The sequence below is a fragment of the Anser brachyrhynchus genome (genome assembly GCF_964034855.1).
Source record: "Anser brachyrhynchus genome assembly, chromosome: Z".
Lineage (NCBI taxonomy): Eukaryota > Metazoa > Chordata > Aves > Anseriformes > Anatidae > Anser > Anser brachyrhynchus.
The window spans coordinates 17,037,375-17,048,242 of NC_137697.1; the positions used below are offsets into that span (position 1 = coordinate 17,037,375).

At 40.0% G+C, this 10,868-nt stretch overlaps 1 pseudogene across 1 annotated transcript in view; it reads left to right on the plus strand.

Moving 5' to 3' along the window:
• LOC308185179 (large ribosomal subunit protein eL33-like) overlaps positions 1-6,521 on the plus strand; it is a 9,738-nt pseudogene extending 3,217 nt beyond the window's left edge. The window contains exon 2 of the transcript in view: positions 5,609-6,521. The product of the transcript in view is annotated as a large ribosomal subunit protein eL33-like (transcript). The remainder of the gene's footprint in view (positions 1-5,608) is intronic.
• Positions 6,522-10,868: the final 4,347 nt, after the last annotated feature.

The following is a 10,868-nucleotide window of genomic DNA, read 5'->3' on the forward strand; positions in this document are numbered from 1 at the left end:
GGAATCTATCTGCTAATAAGTAGTAAAGCTTAGTCTGATGTCCTGTGACCACAGCGTTTGTCAAATATCAACTTTCTTGCTTGCATCTACTTTCAGAGGAACATTGTAAGATGACTTGAGCAAGTAAGTCTGTCAGTGTAAGCATAAATTCATGCAATATTTTGAAATATCTATGTAGCTTAGTAGTTCTTTTCTAAAGATGTTCATAGAAATCTATGGTTTGTATTATTGCTTGCAGTCTGCAAGCCTATACAATTAAAAAAAGCAAGAAAACTTTGCACCAATCATAACCAAGATATGCATGACTAGAGTTACTAAAGCTCCACCTAAAGGATAGAAAATAATATAAATTGGCTTAAGAGAGAGGGGATATTAGGGAAGATAGCATCGCGAAGGATACCTTCTGACTTTTGGGATCAGTCAATGGGCTGAGCCTCTCTTCCCCCCACCATCAAGACACCTTTGGGTAAGACTCAAACACTTGGTTATACCACGTGCCTCCCTGGGAAACTTAGAAATCTCTATCGAGTTGCTTTATACCTTTTAATGCTTTTATAGCCAGGCTGAGTTACTCATACTTTTGGTATTAGTATATGATTTGCAGACAGTGAATTTATCACCAGCAATCCGAATAACCTGTGTACCTGTTGCTTTAATAAGTTGCACTACTCATTAAATCTAGCTGTGATAGCTCTCACTGAACGCAACCAAACTCCTTAAGTGTGGCCATGATAGTTCACAGAATGTGACTAGACTGAGAGTGTATTATGTTATCTGTGAATCCGTAATCATGATAGCTCAGTACCCTGAATGCGACCAGACTTATAATGGCTAATTGGGCATCACTCCCATTTACTTTAACCTTTAACGCAACAGGCAGAATAGATATGCTCTGGATATTAATCTAATTTCTTAGATACAGTCATAACAGTGTTCTTGAAGGCTCTAATATTTATGTGCCTTAAAATCAGTGAAACATTTGTCTTTATCTAAGGCAACCAGATATCAATGGAATGCCATTCCATCCAGAGGCAATGAACTATGTAAAACCTTAAAACCAGAAATAATTGGACAGAGTCAGGGTTATTTTAAACCTTCAGATTAAAATACTTTTCTTATGGGGCAGAAGATATGTTCCTTTAAGAAGAAAATGTTAGATAAACCTGATAAATATTATTCATTTTCATTTTCACTTTAAGAATTAGATCCCCATTTATTTTGAAAAAATAGAATTGCTGGTTTCTTTGTATAAGCTGTGTCAGCATGGTGAATCTTTTAATGATTGCTTCAGAGCAGATTGATAGTAAAAGAGCATTTCATTCTTTTCCTTGATATCAAGTCTTTGCAAGACAGTCAATTCATAGACTTTAAGGATATTACTATGCAATATTACAGGTATGCAAGGTTTCAGTTCTTTCACTAACTCACTCAAATACTGCAGAGCCTATAACCCACACTGCTCTTCTCCCATTTATTTAACTCAAATAGGTGGTGTTGTTGAGAGATGAACATTGTTCATTTCAAAGTGTACCAAATAAAATTTAAAAATTTAGTTTGTGCATGTAGCCTGAAGTATAGCTGTTACTATTTTGTGTGTGAAGTGTAGCCCACTAAAGGTCCACATCAACCTTTGAGACAATGTACAGTGAATAGTACTGCCACACTGGTGTGCAATGTGCTGCTCAGCATTTCGAACGTGTCTGAGTCTTTCTGATCATTCTTTTACACATAAGAAATGGATAATGAATAAAAATATGCAGTTAGATAGCTGCCCTTTCTGGCAGCTTTCCCTGCTTTGGAATCATGTTTCTTTCCTATAGCTTATCTACTTTTTTTTTTTTTTTTTTTTCAGCTGCATGTTTTTCAAACTTCTTCTTGAATAAAATGTATTGGCATACATTTCTAATGTGCGTACCACTGTTCAGAGCACGTTCATGGCTTTAGTTAGATACAGATGTAGGCAAGATAAATTCAGTAAGACTTTTTTCTTGATCATATCCCCCCGTGCTGGTATGAAGAAATCTTTACTCCCATGCAAGTGAAACAAATCAACATGACATGCAGAGATGGTTTAGAATGCTAAATATGAATTATGGTGAGGGCAACTCAGTACTCCATCAGTATTTATGATTCATAGTATTGCATTAAACACATCACAACTGCAGTTCTGGGCTCCATCATGCTATGTGCAATACAGATACATCACAAAAGAAAAAACAAAAAACTGTTTGAAAACTTTTCTTTTTTGTAGAACAGGGATGAATTTTTAAATATATCATATTTGATTTTTTTTTTGATGGACTGATAAAAAAATCAGATTGTGTCCACTCTGTGTAGACATGCCCAGTAATAATATGGGAAACAAACAAATAATTTAAAAAACGATCACATTTAAATTTCGCTCTTTGAAATTATTTCCCAATAAAATTACTCCTTTATTATTATTATTATTATTATTATTATTAATAATAATTTTTATTTTTATTATTTATTTTTTATTTTTAAGAAAATTGAGTGGACATACTAGGAATCATCAATTCTTCAAATCTCTAAAAAGGAGCCAAAATTTCTGTAAGTAATTTTTGGCAATATATGTTTCCTGGTTATGTAGAAGTACAGGCTAAGCATGTGAACTACCTTGGATGAGGCATGTAGGCAGTAACACTTAAATCTGACATTGACAGTGAGTTGTTGGACATTGTCTTTTGACGTTGTTGGCCTATAGTGAAAATAATTCAGCTAAGGGAAACATCTGAAAAATATGGTGTGACTGAGGATGGCAAAATCCTCCTCTGGGGATGTTCAGAAGCAGCCCTTACAAGGGTGCAGTTTGCTTCCAAATAATTATCCACTTAAACTGAGGCCAGTGAGGTATTTTCTTTCTAAATGGTATTATTGGGGAGTAATTACTTTATCTTCCATGATGGGATACAAGATTCCATATTGGTCTCACTGACGTCCCACCTCCATTCACATACTAAAGGAATGGACCTTTTTCATAGTAGTGATATGAAAAATAATACTTTGTTGCTTGTTTTTGATGACCCTGGAAATTTTTTATACTCTTTCCTGTACAAACCTTTGACATGGGCTTTATGCCCTTGTGTTACAATACTGGAAAATATTTTAAAATACATTTTCATTAAGGCCCAAATTTCAGCTTTCATGATTAGTTAGTGCCAAGTTGACAGTGTAATAATATTCCAGAGGTTAAGAAAACCTCAAGTAATTTGCTTTGGTGAGTGAATACTTTTTTTTTGCATCTTATTTGTAAACTATGCATCTCTAAGTTATAGAGCAATTTTGGATCTAAAGGTACTGAGATACCACTTGGTACCTCCAGTAATTTATTGAATAGTTCTGTTATTGCTCAGTTGATTTTAGGCAATTAAAATGATCAAGAACAGTGTTTGTAATGAGGATGGCTGCTAAATGTCAGTACACACTATATGATACTGTATAAAAGATTAAAGATAAATCTGGAATATGACAGTAAATCTACATCTGGAAATTATAGTGGCTACTGTTAATGAGAATAATATTTCCAGCAAAAATCAAAGCTATTTTAAACGAACACGTTTCTTCATTATTGCATAATCATTTTTGTTTAGAAAGGGTCCTCCATATCCAGTTCATCAATAAACATCAATGCATTTACCTTTTTACTGCTGCATCATAAAAGCTGTGAGCAGGAAACAGATAAGTCTATGGAAATGTACCAACTCTGTGATGAACTCTCTTTGTTTTTCAAGATAATACATAAAACTGATAGAATAAAATGCAATTATTCTGAACTTTTATTTATTCACTTACTCTTTTTTGCTTCATGTTCTATCCTTGTCCATATTAAGGATGATCTGCAAATAAACTAGAAATTGGGGTGACATCACATTCCAATCCTTTTTGATTTGCAGAGGAAAAATAAATGTTCTTGATAATAAATGTTTTAGGTTATCATCTGCTTGCTCTAAAATTCAGATTCTGCCTGGCTAGAAGGTACAGATGCTTGAAGAATGCTTGAAATTATTACAACAATAAAACAAAACTTGAATGTTTTATAGGCTAGGGTAAAGGATCTAGCAGTTCTTTCACAGATGAAACTATACTAATACTCATATCTAAGAAACATCGTTAAGAAAGAAAGGTTCAAATGCACACGCACACACACACAAAGGAGCACCACCTGGGGGATTCCATTATTGTATAGAAGTTCCCCCCAAACCTAACTGATAGAGGCAGGAATCATTCTCAGATTGAGCGCGTTATTGAAGTCAGTGGACTCAGGTGCAAGCCAGTGCAAGAAGATACGTAGGTATAACCAAAAAGTTCCTTGTGAGATCATTTTAACACCTAAATGTTTTGTTACAGAGAGAAGAGCTCCATGACAACCAACTTCCAGTTCAGAAGGAAAGACAGAATAATAAAACTAGTTTATTGGTATATACTTTTTATTTGCAGTACATGCTCTTCAGAAAACACATCGCCAAAACATGTTGCTGTTATGCAGTCATGGTGTGTAATTATTCTGAGCATTTTCAGAGTTGGTTCTGGTTCCAGTTTCATGAACGAAGCTTTTAAGTGAGGGCAGATTTATCCCTATTCCAAACTGAGGGCTCGATCTCAAGTGCAGACAATGTTTGAGTTGACTCATTGACTTCAAATATATTCATGTGTTTAAATATAATTGTAATGTGTTTATGTGGCAAGGTTTTGGTAGCAGGAGGCTGTAGGGGTGGCTTCTGTGAGAAGAATCCACATGCTGACAAAAGTTAGATAAGGGTCCTGCTGCTGGCCAGAGCTGAGCCAAAAAGCTATGCTGTGAGAACAGATTTAAGAAAGGGAAAACAACAATAAAAACAACAAAAACCTGCTGGGCAACAGCAGCTGGGAGAGTGAGGAGTGAGAAGCAGCCCTGCAGCCCCCCAGGTGAGTGCAGCAGGAGGGCAGGAGGTGCTCCAGGCAGGCAGCAGCAGTTCCCCTGCGGCCTGTGGAGAGGCCCCTGGTGGAGCAGGCTGTCCCCCTGCAGCCCACGGGTCCCACACGGAGCAGATCTCCACGCTGCAGCCCGTGGAGGAGCCCCCGGTGGAGCAGGTGGATGTGGCCTGGAGGAGGCTGCGGCCCATGGAGAGCCCCCGCAGGAGCAGGCCCCGGGCCGGAGCTGCAGCCCGTGGAGAGGAGCCCCCGCAGGAGCAGGGGCCTGGGGGGAGCTGCCGCCCGTGGGGGACCCGTGCTGGAGCAGTTTGCTCCTGGGGGATGGATGGACCCCGTGGTACGGAGCCGTGTGGGAGCAGGTCTTGAAGAGCTGCTGCCTGTGGGCAGCCCCCGCAGGCTGTTAGGGAAGGACGGCATCCCGTGGGAGGGACCCCGCGTGTGACCCCAGACTGACTGTGACAGAGCGGAGGAGGAGAACCACTATAGACTGACCACAGCCCCATTCCCTGTTCCTCTGTGCTGCTTAGAGGGCGGAGGTGGAAGAGGGTGGATGGGGAGAAGGTGTTTTTAGTTTCTTTCATTTGTTTCTCACTTCTCTAACTTGCTAGTAATAGGCAATACATTTTACTAATATCCCCACTCTGCTTTTCATCGCCATCTTGGTGCACTGCCACAGGGGCCTGCCGGGATCAGGGCTGTGGGAGGACACTGTAAGCGGGACGTTGTGGTCCAAGGCCATTTTTTTTCTGGCTACAAACATGGCCTCTGAAACCAGCGAGAGCACACTGACCTTCTGAAAATCGAAGGTGTCTATGCTTGCCAGGTGACAGAGTTCTACTTTGGTAAAAGGTGTGCCTATGTATACAAAGTGAAAAAACAACACTGTAACCCTTGGTGGCAAGCCCAACAGGACACCAGTGATCTGGGGGAGGGTAACCCGTGCCCATGGGAACAGCATCGTGGTTCTTGCCAAGTTCTGTTCAATCTCTCTGCCAAGGCCGTTGGACACAGTATCCAAGTGATGCTGTATCCATCTAGGATCTAAATTTTTATAGGAAATAAAATGCAGAGTTTGTTTAAAAACAAACAAAAACAAAACAAAAAAAAGAAAACAAACAAACAAACAAAACAAAAAAGCTGTGACAAGAGCTGGATATCAGGAAAAGAGGTTCTTCACTGAGAGAGTGGGTTGTTGTGCACTGGAACAGGCTCCCCAGGGCACGGCACCAAGCCTTTGGAGTTTAAGAAGCATTTGGACTGTGCACTTAGTCATATGGTCTGAATTTTTGGGTAGACTTGTGTGGTGCCAGGAGCTGGAGTCAATGATCCTTGTGGGTCCCTTCCAACTTGGGATATTGTATGACTCTGTGAGTCTTTTTTGCCCATCATGATAATTGTTGAGCGATCTCCCTGTCCTCATTTCAACCCTTGAGCCCTTTTCATCATATTTTCTCCCCTTTCCCTTTGAGGAGGGGGAGTGAGAGGGCAGTTGTGGTGGATCTCAGCTGCCCACCTGAACAAAACCACCACAACAATTCACAGAAATAATTATGCCAAAATAAACACAAGCCAAAAGCACACATGGAAAGAAGCTTCCAGGCAAGTTCTTCATCAAAAGATGACTATATGTAGGAGAATTTTGAGAATTTTTTGTTGCGAGGATACATCTCACTGAGAAAAATGAGTATGTCAGTGTCCTTCATACAAAGATAATGAGAAGATTATCTATATGGAGCATTGTTTGGCTGTATTATAAACCACTTTGTCTTGAAAAATGATCATTGACATTTCATTGTCTTATGATCTATGCATTGAATACAAATGTCTTGAAGTCTCTTCATGGGCTAGTACACTTAATGAAGGTCATACATATATGGTAGTTGACTGGATTAAATAGGATTATCTTAATAAAGGGGCATACAAAAGAAAAGAAATTCTTTAAAGTTGGAATTCGTACATGTGCTTTTCCTACCAGGATGTATTTTAGGTAAGTAATTTGCCAACACTGAAACACACCATAGGAAAGTATCAAAAATAAAACCTAAAAAAACCCCACCCAACAACTTAAAAAAAAAAGGAACATAAAAAAACACACAATACTTCAGTATTTCTTCATCCTGGAAACTGAATCCTCAAAGACCTGAACCTCCTCAAATTCGTCCATTTTTTGTGCAAAGTAGTTGTGTGATTTTTCTTCTCTTGAGAGTTTCTCTACACCTTTTAATGTCAAGGCTGTAAAGCCCAATGCTGTTTACATCTGTATCACTAAACCTTATTTTGTCTTGGTAAAGACATGGAGGCCCAGGAGCACAGAAGTTAGCTTTTCATTTATTTATTTATTTATTTTTTCTAATGGAGAACTGTGGAACCAATCAAGTAAATTCCATAAAAAACAGAAATAAGTTCTTACAGTAATGTTATCCCCATGAAAAACATGGACTTGATACTGCAAACATCCTTGTTCAATATTTTTGAAGAAATTTTTCAATTGTGCTGAACATCTGCAACTACTGTTGACTCAAAGTTTAGTAGTCCACTCTTATGAATACCATATCCATCATGCTAAGTGTGTCCTCATTTGCATGCAAAGAAGTTACTTAATGTTTTTCTTGTTTTCTGGCTTTCAGGCCCTTGTAGTCCAGCAGTGTCATGCAGGTGATGACTTGCTGAGGCTCTCATGAGAGTTATGTCCTGAGGTGTATGAGGCTTTTTGAGCTCTCTGCCCTCTGACACTGCTCAATCAACAAAACTTGGCTCCTCTGTGGCCTTGCAGATTGTTCTATTGCCAAGGCAGCCAGCCTGCAAGACAACATAGCTACTACTCATTTGTATTGAGCTGAGGTAGACTGAGGCCATTGTCGCCCCATGAGGAAAAAAAATAACATCCATTTGTGCTAGCTGAGCCAGCAACTTTGACTTCCAAGGTCTGTAAAACCATTCCTCTTGAAAGTAGTTGAAGAATAAAAATTCATGATAGCATTAAATTATTACTCAGTTTCCTGTAATGTGTTGCAAATTATGCGTAATTATATCCCTATAGGATTCAATTGAAGAGGAGATTTAATCTTATCTAACTGCTTTGAGGGAACAGGTACAAGCCAAGATAAGAGACTTTAAGAAATCCGCCTTCTAGTTCATTTTCCAGCTTTCCAATTTTATTTATACTTGATTTAATCTAATTGTTTTAATTGGAAATTGAATGGTAAACCAGACACACTCTCTGCAGAGCATAATGAGATAACAACCCATGGAAGTATTGCTCTTTCATAAGGCTGATGTTGTGTTCCTGGCCTTTGTGAAATACATTCTGAAAACATGCATGTCATTTTATGCAATAACTGCATATGTAATATGTATTATATCTGAGACATGAACTGGTGTGTTGGGATGGGGTTCTCCTAACTGTAACTTGCCTACAGGCCTGATGGAAACTGTATAGAGCTAATAATTGCTGTGGGGTAATACCTCAACTCAGGTATTGATTCTTGGGGGAAAAATAAAAAGAAAAATGCACTTTAAAAAAATATCTTTATTTTCCCAATGAGTCCATTTTCACTGATGTGAGGGATGAAATTTCTTTAACTCCATTTTGCATTTGGGTGCCTGAAAAAATGTTTGGATACAAGGAGGATGCAAGCTGTCTGTTGAGGCAGCCAAGCAGGCTGTCTCAGAGATACAGAGCAGATACTGCTAGCTGAAGAGCTTCTGAGAACAGCACACAGCTGATGTGGTCAGAAAGGGGGATGGTTTGCACTCCAGAAAGCAATTTGCCTGTTTCATTTTTTTCTGTAACAAAGTTAAGATTCCTCATTTCAAATGATGCAAATACGTGAAAGTATTAAACAAACCTCTACTTTTCCATGAATATCCATGTGTTTGACAGTGAATTTTTGTTGAATAAATATGCAGAAAGGCTCTGCAGAGTTTCAGGATTCTCTCTGAAGAGCTTGGATGAGAATCAATATAAAAAATCAAGCTGTATTTAGAGACAAGCAAAAGGTGATTTTGGGTGGAGTCTAAGGATTTCTAATAGTAATTATGCCATTTAGCATGACTACTGCAATGTCTATTCAAAATGCTTCTTTACTGTTTTTTCTTTTTTTTTTTTTTTTTTCTCTTTCATACCTTGAGGACTTCATTGTATCTCACTTGATGAGACTACTAGATTACAAAACTTTTATGTTAGAGTCCATATCTCATTACATACTTGCACAGTATCTAGAACACTAGCACTTAAGCCCATATATTTTCTTGGATATCAATGACCTTTTCATATTCTGATTCAGCACTATGAATCATAGAGTCTTAGAATGGTTTGGGTTGGAAGGGACCTTAAAGATTATCTAATTCCAACCCCCTCACCATGGGCAGGGACACCTCCCACCGTACCAGGTTGCCCAAATCCCCATCCAGCCTGACCTTGAACACTTCCAGGGATGGGGCATCCACAGTTTCTTTAGGCAAACTGTTCCAGTGCCTCACCACCCTCACAGTAAAGAATTTCTTCCAAGTATCTATTCTAAACCTACCCTCTTTTAGTTTAAAGCCATTCCCCCTTGTCCTATCACTCCACTCCCTGACCAAGAGTCCCTCCCCAGCTTTCCTGTAGGCCCCCTTTAGGTACTGGAAGGCCTCAATATGGTCTCTCCAGAGCCTTCTCTTCTCCATGCTGAACAGCCCCAACTGTCTCAGCCTGTCTTCTTAGGATAGGTACTCCAGCCTTCTGATCATCTTCATGGCCCTCCTCTGGACTCACTGTAATATATCCATGTCTTTTTGTGCTGAGACCCTAGTTTTGAATGCTGTATGGGGTCTCATGAGTGCAGAGCAGAGGGGTAGAATCACCTTCCTTGATATGCTGGCCATGTTTCTTTTGAGGCAGCCCAGCATATGGTTGGCTTTCTGGGTTACAAGTGCGCATTGCTGGCTCATGTTGAGCTTCCCATCAACCAGGACTCCCAGGTCCTTCTCCTCAGGACTGCTCTCTATCTATTCTCTGCCCAGACTGTATTGGTGCTTAGGATTGCCCTCGCCCAGATGCAGGACCTTGCACTTGGCCTTGTTGAACCTCATGTGGCTTGCACAGGCCCATCTCTCAGGCCTGCCCAGTTCCTTCTGGATGGCATCCCTTCCCTCCAGTGTGTTGACTGCACCACACAGCTTGGTGTCATCAGCAAACTTGCTGAGGGTGCACTTGATCCCACTGCCCATGTTGCTGACAAAGATGTGAAATAGTGCTGGTCCCAATACTGACTCCTGAGGAACACCACTCGTTACTGATCTCCACCTGGACATTGAGCTGTTGACTGCAACTCTTTGAGTGCGACCATCCAACCAATTCCTTACGCACCAAGTGGTCCATCTGTCAAGTCTATGTCTCTCCAATTTACAAGGATAACACGGGGAATAGTGTCAAATCTGCACATGTCCAGATAGATGGTGTCAGTTGCTCTTCCCCTATCCACCAATGCTGTAACTTCATTGTAAAAGGTCACCAGATTTCTCAGGCATGATGTGCCCTTAGTGAAGCCATGTTGGCTGTCACCAATCACCTCCTTGTTTTCCTTATTCACCACCTTATTTGCCTTACCAATGTTTCCAGGAGGATATGCTCCATGATCTTGTCAGGCACAGGGGTGAGACTGACTGGCCTGTAGTTCCCCGGGTCTTTCTTTTTTTTTCCCCCCCTTTTTGAAAATGTGGTTTATGTTTCTACTCTTCCCATCAGTGGGAACTTCACCAGACTGACACAGTTTCTCAAATATGATGGACAGTGGCTTAGCAACTTCATCTGCCAGTTCCCTCAGGACTTGTAGATGCATATTATTATGTCCCATGGACTTCTGAAGGTTTATGTTCCTTAGCTGGTCTTGAACCTATCTTCTCCTACAGTAGGTGGTTCATCATTCCAGTCCCTGCCTGTGCATTCTGGGGAC